Source organism: Mytilus californianus, unplaced genomic scaffold (genome assembly GCF_021869535.1).
Source record: "Mytilus californianus isolate M0D057914Y unplaced genomic scaffold, xbMytCali1.0.p SCAF_3, whole genome shotgun sequence".
NCBI classification, from domain to species: Eukaryota; Metazoa; Mollusca; class Bivalvia; order Mytilida; family Mytilidae; genus Mytilus; species Mytilus californianus.
Genome location: NW_026262679.1, coordinates 26,500,804 through 26,521,103, shown reverse-complemented (window position 1 = coordinate 26,521,103; position 20,300 = coordinate 26,500,804). Strand labels below are relative to the sequence as shown.

The 20,300-nt window shown below is 32.2% G+C and overlaps 1 protein-coding gene across 1 annotated transcript in view; it reads left to right on the top strand.

Moving 5' to 3' along the window:
- Window positions 1-9,432: 9,432 nt before the first annotated feature.
- The window catches only part of LOC127734242 (arg8-vasotocin receptor-like), a 46,192-nt gene continuing 35,324 nt past the window's right edge, over window positions 9,433-20,300 (top strand). Inside the window, exon 1 of the mRNA XM_052244018.1 lies at window positions 9,433-9,676. The gene's annotated coding sequence lies outside the window, so the exon portion shown is untranslated. The remainder of the gene's footprint in view (window positions 9,677-20,300) is intronic.

Here is a 20,300-nt window from a genome sequence, read left to right as displayed (position 1 = left end):
AAAACTAAGCATTGATTAAGACCGGTTCTACTTGTGCTGAAAGTAGCCGTATATCACGGAGACTTATATCGTTTATTGAATGCCAGTGGTTGTGATTAATTTTTATTCCGAAACCTTTGTGTCATAGTCACATGCTTATATTACAAGTCTTATGCAGGTTTTTTTCGATTCTCGGTGCATGAACGAAACGCTTTGGCCAAAACAATATATTAACGTTGTTATTTGTATAGGTCACAGGTCTATTACTTCGATTTAATTTATTATTCTCGTGATATTTGATGATTGAGTGGAGATTTTTTCTCAATTTATTTTATAATGTTGTTTTGCTACTAGTAATAAATGTTCTGACGCAATATTTTTTTCAAACTCTGAACAAAACTTAAGATGGGACATTTTAAATGTCGTTTGCATTTTAGAAAACGGAAGCAAACAAAACTATACAACAGGCTATATCATGTTATCAGTACTTTTATTGTCCACATACACTTTAACAGAACAACAATTCAATCTGCGGATATAAGATAGCTATAAAGATAAATATCTATTTTATACATGTCCACGGTTAGGAACATCGTCATATCGAGGAGCGTTTAGTACAGTGATTTGGTTATAGTTAGGCTCATATGGTCATGGTAAAGTTATGTTACTTCCCAGGACGATTGCCTCAGTTCTTTCAAATGAGCAAATAAAAAGCAAATAAGATGTTTGAATCTATATTGTAAGTCAAACTATCTACATTGAAATTCTTGTTTTTAAGAAATGAATTTAGGATAAGCAAAATATCGAAATAGATATGGTTTTGTTAAACGATTGACATGGTTCAGTTGAGTGTCTATAAATTCGTCATGGTTTTGATCAAATTGTTATTGTTAAGATCCAAATTAATACATATTTGTTTCACCTTAATATTGTTTGTTTGTTTGAAGACGTTTGTAAAAAAAAAGTGAGGCACCAAGCTTGACCATACACAATACAATACATATACTTCATTAGATTACCTTGGAGTCAACATAAATATCTTACACACCTAAATCTTTAATCAAGAGGGACACATTTGAAAATCAATTAGACATCAAATAGATATAAGAAGATGTGGTATGAGTGCCAATGAGACAACTCTCCATCCAAGTCACAATTTGTAAAAGTAAACCACTATAGGTCAAAGTACGGCCTTCAACACGGAGCTTTGGCTCACACCGAGCAGTAAGCTATCAAGGGCCCAAAAATGACTAGTGTAAAACCATTCAAACAGGAAAACCAACGGTCCAATCTATATACAAAAAAGAGAAACGAGAAACACTTATGAACCACATCAACAAACGACAACCACTGAACATCAAGTTATTTACTTGTGTTGGCAACTGGAATACTGCGTGGATTAGGATTGAATTGAACCCGTATTTTTGATTCTTGTTTTATTATTATTTTTAGCTCACCTGGCCCGAATGGCCAAGTGAGTTTAACTCATTGCTTGGCGTCTGTCGTCCGTCGTCGTCGTCCGTCGTCGTTAAATTTTACAAAAATCTTCTTCTCTGAAACTACTGATCCAAATTTAACCAAACTTAGCCATAACCAACATTAGGGTATCTAGTTTTAAAAATGTGTCCGATGACCCCGCCTGCCAACCAAGATGGCCGACATGGCTAAAATAGAACATAGGGGTAAAATGAGTCAACACGGTTGAAATCGTCTGATGACCCCTTATTTGAGTTATTGCCCTTAAATGACAATTTTTACAAATTTTTTGCATGTTTGCCTAATATCTGAAAAAGTATTATAGATAGATAGAAATTTAAATAGGCGAAAATAATCAGCAAGACAATATCCACAAATAAGTCGAATAGTTGACATCATCTGACGACCACTTATTGGAGTTATTGCCCATTAATGATGGTTCTGGCCAATTTTTTGCGTTTTTGAATTATATCTAAAAAACTATAATAGATAGGTAGAAACTAAAATAAGGAAAAATGATCAGCAAGACAAGATCTGCAAACAATTCAACATGGTTTGAATCGTCTGATGCCTCCTTATTGTTCTCTATAATAACGATTTGTACCTTTTTTGCGTTGTTGCCTACTATCTGAAAAGCTATATTAGATAGATAGAAACTTCAAAAAGCAATACGAGATCAACAAAGAAGAGATTGTTGTCATGAATTTTATTCTAGTCCACGAAGATGGAGGGTATCCATTGTTGAAGATGCACATAGACCTAGGTGAGCGACACCGGTTCTTTAGGGCCTGTAGTTTATGCTAAAACCGATCTAATAAAATAACTGAGTGTTACAGTTTGTTATCGTGTGTTGTTTCACAACTGTCTAATGTTAGGAGAGGGTTTGGTTCTTTCAAACATGTTGAACCCCGTCTCTTTTTTATATGCTTGTCCCAAGCCATTTCCATGCAATCCATTGGTTGTCGTTAGTGAGGGATAAATCCTATTTTGTAAAAAAATCACTCTGATTCAAACCAAAAATTCTGTGAAACTGACATTATCAAGCTCCTTAATTTCTTGATTGACAACATGTTTGTTACTTTGGAGGGCGTGTTTTTCAACAAACAATCGCCATTCCCATGGGAACCAACTGTGCTCCTCTTCTTGCCGACTTGTTCCTTTATTCATATGAGGCTGACTTCATACAGGAAATTCTTAGGAAGAAAGATAAGAAGTTAGCAGTATCTTTTAACTTTACTTTCCGCTATATAGATGATGTTCTCTCACTAAATAATTCAAATTTGGTGACTATGTTGAACGCATCTAACCAATCGAACTTGAGATAAAGGATACAACAGATACAGTTAAATCTGCCCCATATCTTGACTTACATCTAGAAATTGACAATGAGGGTCGGTTGAAAACAAAACTTTACGACAAAAAAAAATGATTTCAGCTTCCCAATTGTGAACTTTCCATTTCTATGTAGCAACATTCCAGCAGCGCCTGCATACCGAGTATATATCTCCCAGTTGATACGATATTCCAGGGCTTGTATTTCCTATCATGATTTCCTTGATAGAGGATTGCTGCTCACAAGGAAGCTGTTAAACCAAGAGTACAAGTGGTGAAGTTGAAATCATCCCTTCGTAAATTTTATGGACGCCATCACGAGTTGGTTGACCCATATGTAATATCCGTTTCACAGATGATAGCAGATATGTTCCTAATGTCCTAACTACACAATCTCTTCCCTTTTCACGAATGTGACCTACTAAATTTGACTTATTACCAGATTTGTACAAACATGAGCAACACGACGGGTGCCATGTGTGGAGCAGGATCTGCTCACCCTTCCGGAGCAGCTGAGATCACCCCAAGTTTTTGGTGGGGCTAGTGTTGCTCAGTCTTTAGTTCTCTATGTTGTGTTTTGTGTACTTTTGTTTGTCTGTTGGTCTTTTGTTTGTCTGTTTGTCTGTTTGTCTGTTGGTCTTTTCCCTTTTTTAGCCATGGCGTTGTCAGTTTATTTTCGTTTTATTAGTTTGAACGTCCCTCTGGTATCTTTCGCCTCTCTTTTGCTGTCTGCTAAAATTGATTTTCGTTCATTTTTTAATAAAACAGTTCGTTGGGTTTTTTTTATTTATTGTTTTACATTTTCTTAGGTTAGTGCATTTTATGGTGATCAGTCGAATCATGTGGGTCAATGTGCGCAATTAGTTTCACGCAGACGATAATGGTAACATTATTTGTTCTTCAATTCCTCTGTTCATATTATAAACTCGGATATGTATGATGGCTCATTCTGAAGCTGGGACATTTTCACATTGTAGTTACGATTCAATTTTTCTGCAATTTTACAAACCCCGCAAAAAATCCTTTGTGATGCTGCTTCTTAATGTTAGCAGTCCCTATTTTCACATACAAAAAATTCTATGTAAATTCACTTCTTTAAAACGTTTAATAATTCTATAGTTTTTAAACCTTTATTCTATGTTTCTCTGCTATTGAAATCAGGACAACTGATAAGGCCTAGTTATTTGTTAAAAACAGCAATATGTCTATTATCACCGGTCATATATTTTTTGTTTACATATTAAAATTGAGTACCTCATTTTGATTCGCATTGGGGATATTTGCCCAATTGTATCAGTTGAATCCATTTAACCATATTGTTACATGTATAAATGATATGCTGATTTGACAGAGGCCTAAACTAGAGCCTGTGTCGCTCACCTGTATTTACTGATGCTTTAGAAATCATGTAAAATAAGGTTAAAATCATAATTAATAGTATTAGATATTAGATATTAATATGATATCTAAGATGATAACAAAAAACTGCAAAATTTTTGTAAAATTACTAACTCAGGGGCATCAACCGAACAACGGGTTGTCGGATTCGTCTGCAAATTTCATGGCAGATAAATCTAAATCTGATGAACATTTTTGCCACCTGTCAGATTTGCTCTAAATGATTTAGTTTCAGAGATATAAACCAAAAACTGCATTTTACCCCTATGTTCTATTTTTAACCAAGTCGGCCATGATGGTTGGAAGGCGGGGTCAACGGACAAAACTAGATACTCTAATAATGATTATGGCCAAGTATGGTTAAATTTGTCTCAGTAGTTTTAGAGAAGAAGATTTTTGTAAAAGATTACAAAAATTTACAAAAAAATGTTAAAAATTGACTATTAAGGGCAATAACTCCTAAAGGGGTCGACTGACAATTTTGGTCATGACAACTTATTGTAGATCTTACTTTGCTGAACATTATTGCCTTTACAGTTTATCTCTATCTATAATAATATTCAAGATAATAACTAAAAACTGCAAAATTTCCTTAAAATTACCAATTCAGGGGCAGCAACCCAACAACAGGTTGTCCGATTCGTCTGAAAATTTCAGGGCAGATAGATCTTGACCTGATAATCAGTTTTAATCTGTAAGATTTACTCTAAATGCTTTGGTTTCAGAGATATAAGCCAAAATCTACATTTTACCCCTATGTTCTATTTTTAGCCATCGCGGCCATCTTGGTTGGTTGGCAGGGTCATCGGACACTTTTTTTAAGGTAGATACCCTAATGATGATTGTGGCTAAGTTTGGTTAAAATTGGCCCATTGGTTTCAGAGGAGAAGATTTTTGTAAAAAGCTAACGACGACGGACGACGACGACGACGACGACGACGACGACGGACGCCAAGTGATGAGAAAAGCTCACTTGGCCCTTCTGGCCAGGTGAGCTAAAAATTGGTCAATAAAATATACTGATGGGTTCAAAAGAACCAATTAAACTCTAATAATTATTTGTATTATAAATTATTTCAGCGTGTTTAAAAGAGAGGCGAAAGATACCAGAGAGACCTTCAAACTCATAAGTCGAAAAACGCCATGGCTAATTAAGAAAAAGACAAACAGACAAACAAAAGTACACAAAACACAACATTAAAAACTAATTTAAAGACTGAGAAACACGAACCCCACCAAAAACTGGGGATGATCTCAGGTGTTCCGGAAGGATAAGCAGATTCTGCTCCACATGTGGCACCCGTCGTGTTGCTCATGTTAGTACAAACCCGGTAATAAGTCTAATTCGGTAGGGCACATTCGTGAAAAGGGGGACGGGATTGTGGTTACGACATTAGGAACAAATCCGCTATCATCTGTGAAACGGATATTCCATAACAGTCAACCAACTCGTGATGTCGTCCGTAAAACTTACGAAGGAATGATTGCAACTTCACCACTTGGAAATTTAAAAGATTCTTTGTGAGCAGCAACCCTCTATCAAGGAAATCGTGATAAGAAATACAATTAATTGATTCAATTGATTCAATTGCTTTCAATTGTAAAAACAACCAAACTAGTCAGTCAAATAAAAAAAGATTGCCTGGTCCGACTGAATTCAAATGATAAGAGTGGAGTTTAGTTTATTTATGGATGTTTCCTAATACGATCAATTGTGTTAACATAACTCAATTATAGCAGGTAAGAAAGATAAGTTCTGATTCGAGGAGGGGGCAGATCAATCCAGTAAATATGTTTATTACACCATGTGTTTTGAATATATCATAAGACATTTAATGGTTTAAGCATACGGACAAAACCATATGCAGTATGAAATATTTCAGATAAAATCAGCTGTCAAGGCAGTAAACCAAATAAGAATGATATGCCGGTTTGCCTGATTTGACACGGTCAATGCAATTGAGAAAATTGAATTTATTTTACTGAGCAGATCAGTTGTATTAGTTGAACTTTATTATATCAAGTAAGAAAGGTTGGTTTGTTTCATTGATTAAGTAATAAAAGATGTCGATTCAGTTGATTGAATCCATTGTCAAACCATTTGTATCATGCAATATTTCAATAACGCTTTATTGTGAAACCAGTCAAACCAAATGTGAAGCATCGGCTGGTTTAACTGACGAGATATGTACAATTAAGCCAATTGAATCCATAAATTCAAATGAAATCTATCAAACCAGGTAAGAAAGGTTAATTATTTGAATGATTGGACAAATGGGAGGAATCGGCTGGTTTAATTGACGTGACATGGGTAGTACAATTAAGTCAATTGAATCAATGAAGTCAAATGAAATCCATCAACCAGGTAAAAAAGGTTAGGTAATTGAATGATTGGTCAAATGGGAAGAATCGGCTGGTTTAATTGACGTGACATGGGCGGTACAAGTAAAGTCCATTGAATCGATCAAGTCAAATGAAATCCATCAAACCAGGTGAGATAGGTTAGTTAATTGAATGGGTAAAAGTCGGCTGGTCTAATTGACGTGACATGGGCGGTACAATTAAAGTCAATTGAATCTATCAAACTAGGTGAGAAAGGTTTGTTATTTGAATAATTAGAAATAAGAAGATGTGGTATGAGTGCCAATAAGACAACTCTCCATCTAAGTCACAATGTGTAAAAAGGAAACAATTATAGGTCAAAGTATACGGCCTTCAACACGGAGCCTTGGCTCACATCGAACAGCAAGCTATAAAGGGCTCCAAAATGACTAGTTTAAAACAATTCAAACAGGAAAACCAACAGTCTAATCTATATAAAAAAACGAGAAACACTTGCACATTTGTAGAATTGTGTTAATTTGTTTAAATTGAATCAATTGTACCGAATCAAACAACTCTGTAATACCAGGTTAGAAAGATGCTAGCAAATCAAGTTATGTATATAAAGAGAAGGCAGATGATGCCAAAGAGACGAAATTCATACGTCGATCAAAAACTGAAAAATAACCAAGGCAATATACTAGAAAACGACAAAAATACAAACAGTCTATAAAACACTACATAGAAAACTAAGGACTGAGCGACACACTTAACGGGAGGTGTTACGATATAGCATTAGGTCATTTCAATGCATTGTACTTTGTTGTTAAATTAAAGGCAACAGTAGTTTACTAATGTGCAAAAAGTACAAATTAGAAATATTAAACTATCAAAACAGCTAGTAAAGTTTGACTAACTTGACAGGGGAGTACAGTTAAGTTAAAATAATAAATTGTACTAAAGAAATCAATTGAATCAATTAAACTATATTATACCTGGTAAGAAGCATACATTCCTTTGACTGATTTAACAAGACAGTAATTGTATTAGTTCAACCAAATGTACCATTGAAATTAATTGAATCAATTGAGGCAATTGGTCTTGACCTTTTAAAAAATAAGCATGTGTTGGTTTGACTGTACTGCTCTTACAAAGGAAGTGCAATTTAGTCAATTGTTTTTGTTCTACTATGGAGATCGTTGGTGTCAATTGGGTACATAGAACTCCATTGGACATGGTTTGCAGGATTGTCTTATATGATTGGTAGATAGTTAGTATAATAAATTTAATTTATTATCTTTGTGTGATTCGACTGGATTAAATCACAGTTAAGTTTATCAGAATCAATCTTATACACTATACAAAATTGACAACTTCGAAATAAGAATTGCCAATCGAGTCAAAACAGCAATCCAGCATATTGCACTTAATTTATAATAAGAATAAATTTATAAGTAACGTGTAATTACTCTTAAAGTAAAAATCAATACCAACTATTAGCACACTATCTCGTAGGTTGTATAAAAATTTAACTTGAATTTAAAAAAAAATGTGTACACTTGGTCTAGTCCCTCTTGTCGTAATGACATGTAAGTCAAGAAAAAGTCACTCAAAAGAAAATTCATTGTGTATTGTAATTTATTATGTTTTACTATTTGTATAATTTTATATTGTATATCAAATATCTCAATAAAACAGCTGAAATTTGAAAACTGAAAAGAGAAAGTGTCACTTTTACAGAATATAAGAATATTACACGTCTGATACGAAAGCTATCACGAGAACAGATACGCATGTTTACACCCGGTGTTATATTTTGATAAATACTGCCATATTGATTAATCATCGGAAAACTAGTGACAAGTTTGAAATCAAATACCCTAGGCATGACAGTTTTAGCGTTTGATAAAAATCGACCAAGTGATTTTAGGGACGATGTTCATAATATTTACAGAATCAACGACAAGAACAGAGGGATGTCTATAACTGATACTGACCCTCTGACAGATGAACTTAAATTTTGGAACTGGTTCACACAATTTTAACTAATCTCAAACCCGCTCTTACTATTACTTCACAACGAAATGAAATTTACAGGGTGGTTTAAATCTCAGTTCTTGGTTCATGCAATTATCAAAAGAAGTTAAGATTCAAATTATAAAAATAATTTCTACTGATAACTTCTTTTTACTCCACATTAACAGGAAACTTGCATAAACCATAAATGTTAAACAAGCGAATACATCAAGTTTGGAAGTAACTGCAACCTGCAATATTTAGCCTAAAGAAGTAGAAAAATTATATTTTTATACAAAAATTGCAAGGTATGATTGTAAACATTTTCTTAAGTTGAAGCGCTTTTAGTATCAAAAGATTCTACATGTCTAATTAGTTAGCTTTTATGCGTTAAGTTCCATCTTTAAGACAGTTATCGCAATTATCATCGTCTGTTTGATTTAATAAAACTTTTCTGTTACACATATGTTTCCGTATGCATTAAACATTCCAATAAAACAGGTAACGTGGCATCATTTTGTTTCTTCCTTTGATTTAACTAATATATTTTTGTAATTTAAATATACTAAAACCTATCTTGTATTATCAGATGGTTATTAACTGTGGACATAGTTCCCCATGTAATAAGATCAAGATAATTATAATTAATTTTACTGGCTGACGTATAGCAAACATAGAGAATAATTAGTATGAGACATTGGGTTATTCGAGGTATCAAGTTTTGATCCCTGCTGTATAAATAACATTGACTGTAATATTTGGTTTGACATCGTTTTTCTAGTTTCCAATAATTACCAATCTACTAGTACACGATAGTACAGTTTCAGCATTAACTATAATTTCTTAGATCTTTCTTTTCCGATAGTTATATATTGTATACTTATAAACTATGAATATTAAATAAGTTATGACTTTGTTAAAATGGGGTAATCAACAGCTCCAAGGAAACGTTTTGATTGGATATCTGTGAAAGCATTAGGAAACTTTTATTTGTTGAACGGAGCAATGACATCGATAAAGAAATGACATCAAGAGGTTTAGAGGCTTCCTACTTTAATTAGAGGTTATGAAATGGCCATCAGTGCAAAATAAACAAATGTTTACCATTTATTTTAGTTAAAAGTGAAAAGTTTCTGCAATTACAGAGCAAGAGGTAAGTCTTTAAATATTATCAGATGTAAATGTTTATTTTCATATAGGAATGAAGATGCTTTCATGTTAATAAATCGGGAAAAGTCTAAAAGTTTAAAAGAAAACAGAATTTATTTGTTAAGGTTTATTATTTTATTATTTATAAACCTATTTTCGTCACTGTTTTAAAATATCGATATTTTTCTATCTGTCTTTTTCGCCATCCCAGTAGTCAGCACTTCAGTGTTGACATGAATTATCATTGATGTGGTTATACTTATAAATTAACTGTTTAAAAAACTTAGAATTTTTCAAACAATACGGATTTTCTACCTCAGGAATAGATAAATATATCATTCTGTATTTGTTAAAACCTTTCAGGATGCTCTTCAACTTCGTACTTTATTTGGCCTTTTTAACTTTTTTGATTCGAGCATCACTGGTGTGTCTTATGTAGACGAAACGTGCGTCGTCTGGCGTACAAAATTATAAACCTGGTATCAATGATGCGTTTATTTTCACCGTCTCTTTAATCCACAAATAAAGCGACAATAATATAAAAGGTACACTTGGTTTTTGGGGATTTTTTTTACGTTCTTTTCTTAATTTGATTCTTGTCTTATGTACAGATATATGTTTATTTTTTTATATATTACTGTATTTAAATAAGATAATGACAGCTACAGTAATTACTGCTGATAAAAATGTATATATGCAAGCAGCAGTATTTAAGAATTAAACTTTTTTATTTACCTTTCTCCATGTTTTTCAGCTAGTACATGCTAGTAATCTGAAGAGATAATTCTTTTCATTCACATTGTTAAATGTGCTTTTAAAATTACAATTTAAATGTTTTAATTGCAAAAAAGTCTAAATATATATCTATACATAAAAGTTAAATAAGCCATGTGCTACGTTGGGTTTTTTTCTCAGTAAGTTTAATCTCGGTTCCTGGTAATGTTTCCAATAAACTTCTGTCTAATGAAATACACGGTCAACAAGAAATGAGCGTTAGAAGACCTATGTTTACGTCATTGATCTTTACAAATATGATGGTATTTACACTTCAAATTTATATCCACATATCTCAGATTAACAGAACTGTCTAGACACTGCATGATTCTGTAGTACATTAAGCTATCATAGACAGCAAGTACGTGTCAACATTAACATATTAAGGAGGTTAATTTATCATTATTGTAAATAAAAATATGAGTTATATGTATGCTTCATGTTGTTTCCACAACAAAGCTCTACGCCCGCACAAACGATTCTGTTTCAATTGACATATTGCTTACGTTTTATAGTCGTTTACTTTTCAACACTTTTCGTGTGCGCCTCCTTGCATCTCTATATTTCAGGAAATATGTTTTAATAGTGACGCAAAGCAACTGTATCACTATCAATATCTTGTAATATTAGAAAATAAAATAATAACAAAGATCATCATACATTTTGTACAATCACAAAGACTTGCGCACGTGTAAACAGCAGAGAACGCAAAAAATTAAAACTCGGCCGATTAGAACTCGGAAAAAATCGGAAATACACATCATGTATATCATATTATCATTCAGTATTGTCTTCCTTTCAATCTAGACATTTGTATTGTAATTTACAGTATGTACAAAAATTAAACTGTTAAGCATTTTCCGGTTGAAAGGTTAAGTGTAGGACGAAAAATGTACAATAAACTTATTTTAATGGCTTTGTACTTTTGTCTTCAAGTGATGTTTTACACATCATTTCACCTAGGATATCTGTTATGGATTTTTGTCCAATGGGATACAGATAGAAATTATTTTACAATATATATGTCATTTACAAAGAGACAGCGTTAATAATATTATTATGGTATTAAAGTGTCTCAAAATTAACGGATTGTCTTTTTATAATGAATGTTCGAAATTTAACTTAAATTTAACAAAACTGGTTTCGAACTTGTTTAAGCTTCAGTGTGAACTCGACTTTAATGGACATTTTTTTGCTTTTCATCACTTGTCCTTCCTTTTTTGTCTTTTTTATAATAATATGTCACTGAAGACGAGCTTTTAGCGTAATTTTACTTGTAATGGGCAACTCTACGGACAAAAGATGGAGCAGGAACTCGTCTCTTTCTAAGGTACACGAGTTCAAACATAATATGTCTGTTATGTAAGGTTCTGGTTGCTTTTGCTTTTAAAGGTAGTATTTTTTATTCTAATGTCTATGTTTTTTCTGACAATAATGATCTTGTCATGAAAGAACTGTTTGTTTCGTCCACACTTTCTTCATTTGAGCACCTGAGAACACACCTGGTTTTTGTGGGGTTCGTATTGCTCAGTCTTAAGTATTGTATGTATATATTTTGAAGACTGTTATTCGTACTCGTTCCTTGTCATGATTTTGTCGGTCTCTTTCCAACTTATGAGTTTTTATTCACCATTTGGTACATTACACCTCTTTTTCACACTTGGTCATGTATAAAGATGATTTACATATACTTGGTAGGGTTTTTAATGAACAGTATCTACCACGTAACTACCATTGCATGATGCCTTGTTGTCGATTATAACTTATCGTGTATAAATTAGACTAACACGACGGATGACACTAATTGAGATAAAGAGACTGCTTACCTTTGCTGATCACCCAATTAACCCCATTTTTCAGCGGAGTTCGTATTGACCAATCTTAAGTTTTCTGTAGTGTTTTGTGGACCCTCGTTTTTCTTTAAGCTTATTTCTTTTTGCAATATAGACGAGAGACGAAAGATACCAAAGGGACATTCAAACTCACACACCGAAGACAAACTGACAACGACATGGTAAAAACGGAAAACGACCAAAAGACCAACAAATTAAAAAAATAAAGACTGAGCAACATGAACCCCACCAAAAACCGGAAGTTATCTCAGGTGCTCCGGGAGGGTAAACAGAGTCTCCTCCACATGTGGACCCCGTCGTGTTGTTCATGAAAGTACAAGCCCGGGGATAAGTCTAATTCGGTAAGTCACATTCTAGGAAAAAAGGTATTATCTATCCTTCTTCGACTGATAATTTTTGTTGTTCCGCTTAGTATCCTCTTACTTTTTAAAACTATTTAGCACAAAATTTCGTTTTCTTTCCTATCATATTAGTAGTACACATTTATGACATCACAATGACATCACAATTACTGATTGATTTAATCAAGGCGTGTTGATTCTTTAGTTTCCATATATTTCCATATTTTTCATCAGATGTGTATTCTGATTACTGAACATTACAAATAGAAATTTATGGCCATTTGTTACCCTTCGTGAACCTACTCCTTAGTCATTTACCATAAATGCCAACTTTGTAATTTGGGGGAAATTGCTTTCGTAACTTTCTTCTGTTTTATTCTGATCACTTTTTGTTTATTGTTTATGATATGAGCATATAAATCTAGAAATGATCAGGGCCGTCCTAAAGATTCTATTAGAATAGAACAGTATATATTTACTATTTGATCAGGGACCCGCATGGGACATACAACAAAGCTCTCTCAACCAATTCTACGTTTCTATTTTGGTAACCGACTATAAATATTTCCACAGAATACAGTTACTGGAAAACAATAAAAGTTATTTCGAACATTTCATATGCTATATGCTACATTAACTAAACGAATTCAGTTTTTCAACCACATTGCTCAGTGAACAGAGAAAATTTATGGAACACTTTATAACTGAATTGGACTATTAAATCGAAGATCCGTGCCCTAATGACAATACGAAGGCTGTTTAACAGACGTAATGTCCTTTTCATTAAAAACTATAAAAATCATAGTTCTATAAATTAAAGATGATGAATTTATTCTGATTTAACTGATTTCGATTTCTGCATGATTAAACTGGAACTGCAATTTGTCAAGATAATTTTTCTTTTTCTTGTATGGTAATATTGATTTCAAATAATGAAAATACTCTCTAATACAACGCCACATGAACATATTAAGCAGTTGCGCCTTAACCCGCCCTCCTTCATTAGGCGTAAAAGGCCCATAACTCCAGACCATGAAATGATAATATATAATATTATTAATCGAATATTTTCAAGGGTTTGTGATTCGTTAAAACTTGATCACATGTACATTTGTATTTACTCAGATTGCATGCCAGTACTGTTGTGTTTAGCTTTTCTTTGGTCAAAAACAGCATATTGCACAGGGCATACAGCATGTTACTAAAAATACATTCTAAAAAAACTGTTAATGCAATAGTTGATGATTAATAATATAACAATTGTAGCATTTGGTTGAGGTCAAAACGATGTTATATCGACATATAGTGAAGCATATCGACCTCGGACTTCGTCCTCAGTCCATATTCTTCGCTTATGTCGATATAACCTCGTATCGACTTCATAGAAAGGCTATAATTGTATTATAACAAAATAGAGGTAGCATTTACAGTTTGTAAGATTGATATAAATTTTCATTGTATTAGGAGTAAACAAAATGCTTTGCAAAAGGCACACAAAACAACTTCCTTCCCCACTCCATTACATAAAACTGTTGTGTAACAGTACATCATCATACTGTAAAATTAATGATTGGTTGGAAAGGGCTTTTGTCATCAGATCAGTACTGAACACACAAAAACCAACGAAAAGACAAAGTACAGAATTCAAAGTTCTCGCAGATATTGAAAGCTAGTTCCATGTCCAATTTCTATAAAAATAGACAATGTTTTTTTTTCAAGGCGATAATATCCATATCTATACCTTCAATGAAATTATTCAGACATCATTAGCAGATAAACAAAAGCATAACTGTGCAATGCGCAAAAAAATAATATCGACAGACAGCAACACATAACTTGTTTAGTAAACTATTGCATATGAAATCAATGTTAGTACAGAGAAAAGCAATATTGAAAGGTCTTCCTATACAACGTTAAATTGATAACCTTTTCAAGTTCATACTTATCAAGTGATTTCTCAGAATGCAATTTTCTTTTGTATAGAAGTGTAACAAATGTATTTGAAAAAATCTCTTGACTTACTGTATTAAATACTATAAGCGATGTGAATACCATGTTGCAGGAATTATCATAATGCCTATCATGAATACAAGTCATAAAAGACATTAAATTTCCGGGGGAAAACGATATCAGCACATTTTTCGTACAGTTTTGCTTTTCAACCGTCCATTAAAATCAGTTTTAAAATGTAAAGATAAATGATAGTTATGTCAGATATATTATATTTAATGTATCCTCTTTTACATCGAATTAATTTTCAATATCGATTATTAAAAAAATCAAAACCTGGGACATTTGAGTACTTTCATGATAATAATATATTAGATTTAACGACATTCTTTGTTCATAAACATTTCACGTAACTTGTTAATTTATATACGTTAATAGTTTACAAGTTTTATTGAAAATTAATGTTTCATAGTAACGCATCAAATCTTTACAAAGAATGTTTTCAGATCGTGTGCTGGTGTATTTTTGTATTCAGTTGCATTTTAAATGTACATATGGCAATATTGGCATATTAATCTGGTAAGAAATGAAAGGTTAAGCTATGTTTTAGCTTGTTTGTAAGATTAATTATTTGATTGTCGATTTCTGCGATTGTCTGTCATTCTTTATTATATGGTTGTTAATTAATGACTTCGACGAGGAATGGACACGAGGTCCGTACGAGACATCGATCGGAAAAGAAGTTTAATTTGCTGTCAGATTAGCTTTTACATGAGTATACACAACACTTTCTAGTTTGTTTTGGTTTTTTCAGACCATCTAAGAGGGTGTGGATGGGGGTTTACAGAATAGAGAATAATGGGCAAAAAATATAAAGAATAGATAAAATGGTCCAAACAAATAAAGTATAAAGTATAGAGAAAAATGGCCTAAAAAATAAAGAATACAGAAATGAAGGACACCCCCTCCCACCCAGACCCTCATCTAATAAAAAATCTGAAAATTTCAAGATTACAGGTTCCAGGGTTTGTGTGATTCTGTTGACGTAATAAATGCTGTATGTGTGCTCTAACTAAAATATTTCCTTATTTTCGGAAATCGATAAAAAAAAAAGCTGAACACGGATAATATAACATGTACTTCACAGCCGAAGAAACCCTGTTCAAAGTACTTTATAAAATAGATAAATATAACTTAAAATTTTTTTAATAAATTATTATCATGTTTTGAAGGAAAACATTTTTGTGTTTTGAAATTTTTGAAATAATATTAAAATACTGTAAAATACATTTGTTGCTTGCACTTTAGTGAGCGTTATTAACGTTGATTGCAGACATTGTAGAGTGTATTGTCATGAAGTTACACTTTAATTAAATAAATATAATGTTTCAATAACAACTTAGTAGGAGACGTATTTTTTCCAAATGAAAAACAAATCAAACAAACTTTTATGACAAATAGATTCAATTCCTGAATAGCAAGTGATATGTAACAGCTGAATTGCGGCTTGTGAAATTCGCTTTTTTCAAATTTCCTTGTCATAACGCTTTCCCTGAAACAATTTACACAATATTAATTATCCTGCTCTTAAAGTACACTTTGTTGTCGTTTCTGTTATCAGGGTTTCATCATTTCGTGTCCGTATAGAAATACTTGTCAAAGCTAAAAGCAAATTATTTTATTTTTATTTTCTGAGATTCAGTTTAGCAATGAGATTTGAATGGTTCATTAGCAAAACCAGGTAATTGATAAACATGCAAAACAGATATATGTGACTGATAAAACAATTATATTTAATTAAACAGTAGCCTAATCTAATTACAAATAAAGGCTAATGTGTTTACCCAACATTACCACTGATGTAATTTTTTTTGTGTGATTAATTGACTTCGGGAGGTTGTCTGTGATACCATGCATAAAGCATACAACTTATATGCTGCATACATTTTATGAATGTTTCCTAGCATGAGTCTCTTGTACATAGATGTTGCTTTTTACAAACTAATGATCCACAGAGTACAGCTATGTTTGTGGTCGCATTTAGCATTGCCATTAGTATTATTGTTATAATGTTAATCCGAAATTAATTTCTGAAATTTGTTTTTGTTTTTGAATTTTAGTAGCAGCTTTAGCTATATCATTTTCAAGTATACTTTTTGTCCTTTTTGGTTTATGAGCTTTTCATTTTTTAATAAATCTTGGATTTTCAAATAGTTTGACCCCGAGCATCACTGAAGAAACATTTATTGTTGAAATGCACATCTAGTTCAAAACAATTGGTACCGTTAATGCTAATATAATCAGTACTTCGAACCACACATTTGATTTTTTTTTTTTTAATTTTTGACTCGTTTCAATGTATAAAGATGTATTCATATCAATTCGTCATAAAATTCATGAAATACTAGCCGATGGAAGTAAAGCCGCAAATAATTGATTTTTCGTTATATTTAAATGAAAATCTAATATATCAAGGAATGTCTCTTTATTGTCATTTACTTATTCTCTGAAAATTGTTTTCTTGTTTTATTGTGATATATATCATATTAATGAGGTCTGTCTCTGTCAAAATAGTTTCGGAATTCGTTAAATTAACTGCTAAGTTTTCGGAATCAACATTGTCATTTATATGCTTACAATACAATTATATTAAACGCCTGTGGTTCTGTGAAAAGAACATCAAAGACAAAAATAAGAACAAGATTACTACCCAACAAATAAAAGTCACTTAGTTAATTTGCGACATTACTTGAAGTCGAAAATAACAGCAGAAAGGAGACAACAAGAATTGATTAACACTTTGCTAATGATGCAGGTTTGAGTAAGATGAAGAAAAACTACAAGTGCTGTATTTGAAGTAATACATCATCTTAATTTGAATTCAAAAGTGCAAAACCTCTTGGCACTCGAAAGTTTCAAGTGTTATGCACTAATACAAATTATTCAAAAAGCATATTATTTTAGTGAAAAATAAATGATTGTTGTGGTCTTAATATGGATTTATCGTTTTAGTAATTTGATGTTGGTTACAGATCGTTAATATTCGCTGTTGATTTTATTCACAACCTTGTTTTATATTATTTAGTAATTGTAAAAACAATCGTATATTATTGAAAACCGTATGTTAATCTCAAGGAGTCTTTCTGGTTTTTATTATTTTTATTTTATTTTATTTTATTGGTTCATGGATTGCTGTCATTGCCATATACCCCATGGATCCCTTATTTAAACAATCGAAATACAAAAAAGGTGAAGGGATCGTTTAAATATGTATAGTTTTAAGGGGGTTCTAGGGTTTAATTCAATACCCAACCCTAGGTTAAAATTTAGTCACAAGTTGAACAACCAGGTTCTCGACGTTTAATGTCATTGTAATTGACACCAATGATTCCAAATCTTCTTATCTGCATATTAACATACTCGGGTACTACTTTTGCAATTTTCGGACGCCCTTACAGTGAAAATATGGTGCCCATTTTCGTATCAACAAGAGAGTACAGTTTAAATGAAAGTTTCTTAAAATGATATATATATTCGTAGGCACTTAAAACAAACTTTTAAAATACAAATGTAAATTGTTTTCATAATCTATAATTTTAAAAATAACATACCTACATTTATCATACAGTTGATTGAACAAGAAAGTGTCATAAGATATGATATCTGGTGGTGTCCTTTTTTATGTTCGTGTGTGCTTAGAATGATCCATAGTTCAGCAGACTTTTAGATTACGAAGTTTAACTATACGTAAGCTTTTAAAACATGATACAATAAGTAGCATAGCATGCAAAGAATTACAACCAAAGTGTGTAAGGGGAAAGGTTTATTGCAGCCCATCACGGTGCGGAGCTATTAGTTTCAGTCGATATACACGCCATCTTGAAATAATTACTTAACACATAAAGATTCTGGTTGGTTGCTTTATGATTCGGCTGAGATACAGCAACAGCTATTGGCTTAAATGAGATAAAGAATTACAGACTTTTCTCGTCTCAGGATAAGACATCAAATGCCGGAAAATTAACTATGTGTATTTCAGTTCCGATCAAGTGTTATTAATTCATGTTCATCTTATTATGCAAATATTGCCAACTGAAATTCAATATCAATTTTTTAACACCTGTTTATTTGCTTTGTTAATCTGTAATATGCACGATTTGTTTAGCTAAACAAAGTTCCTGTACAATGTTTACAAAAATGCATTATCTGTATTTTATAACTTCTGCCAATCTGGGCACACCTCCAGAGAGGCACACCTCGAGAGTCGTGTTTTGTAAATGTTTTAAATTTCAACAAGTAAATCGATTTTTTTTTTAAAGCATGGGTGTATAACGTACAACACTGAACAGCCAGTTTAAATTTTTAGAAAAGTTCATCTTAAATATATATACAAAAATTGATATTCCAAGTCTAAGACATCCATTTTATATCAATCAATATCTAAAAATGCCACATTTCCAATACTAAATCAGCAACCACATGCACACGTTTTACCTTAAATTAGGATAGAGCGAAGCAGTCCACAGCTTTTTAAAAAGCTCAAACATGTGATAATTAATTTCATTTGGGGAAATTAATCTGACTTGAAAAAAAGCAATAAATAGCCTAGCCTGCCAATAATTACAACCAGTGTGTTGAGGGGGGGGGGGGGGGGGGGGGGAAGGTTAATAAGTAATATCAAATGGAGTGAAAGTAAACTGGCTTAAAATGAAAATATAAAATCCATAGAAATATACGGAAATTGGTATTTCATGTAAAAGCGATTCTGTTTCCTGAGTGACCATAATCAAGCAATCACCAAGTCTAGATCTGTATGTTGAACTAGTTGACAGCAAAATTTGTCCATTTACCATTAAATGTCAAGAATTTACATTGAGATAGACTCTGGCGGATATGTAATTATAAGCCGGTTTGTGTCCAGTTAATTCCTTTTATTGACCCGAATAATTAGACTGTGAACGAATACACAGCAGAAATTACTGTAAATAAAAAGTTTATATTATGAAACATATATTTTGAAATTTCGTGGTAAACACTGAAAGAAAAAAAGTGTTTTATTGATAAAAAAAAAAGTCAACCAAAATATTTATAGAGAGATAAAGAATTAATGAATTAATGAAAAGTACAATTTCAAAGTTTCTCTTACACAAATACGAAAAATTATCTTCTAATTATCTACTGATATTTTCATTGTTTAATTACATAATATTTTATACTATATTTTCCTCGACTACTGAAAAGTAAGTCGATCAAGACATTGTAATTAGTATTTGTGTCTGTCTGTCACTCCGAAGTCACAGAAACATATAAAATTATGTAAATTCTATTAGCAGATTATTGATAAAATTACTTTGATTTTTCATTTATATCTTCATTTTAAAAGATTCTGGTAATTCGCAATAATTCTATTTGTAATTACACTTTATCATGGTTAAAATCGAAGAGGCCAAGGAAAAACATGAAAATTACTGAGTAGGTATCACACCGCCAATTCAACCACACAGAATCAAGGAGCATACTGAGTTCTTATGATGTTGGGTTTTTTTTTTACTTAAACTAACAAACAAATTTGCATAAATTAAAGTTTTGCTGAAAGCTATATATATTTAGACCATTTTGAACCCAAATTTAGGTGGTCATGATTTTGTATTAAAAGTTTATGGTAGATACGCTACATATAAAAATAAGAAGGTGACTATTTGACAATGAG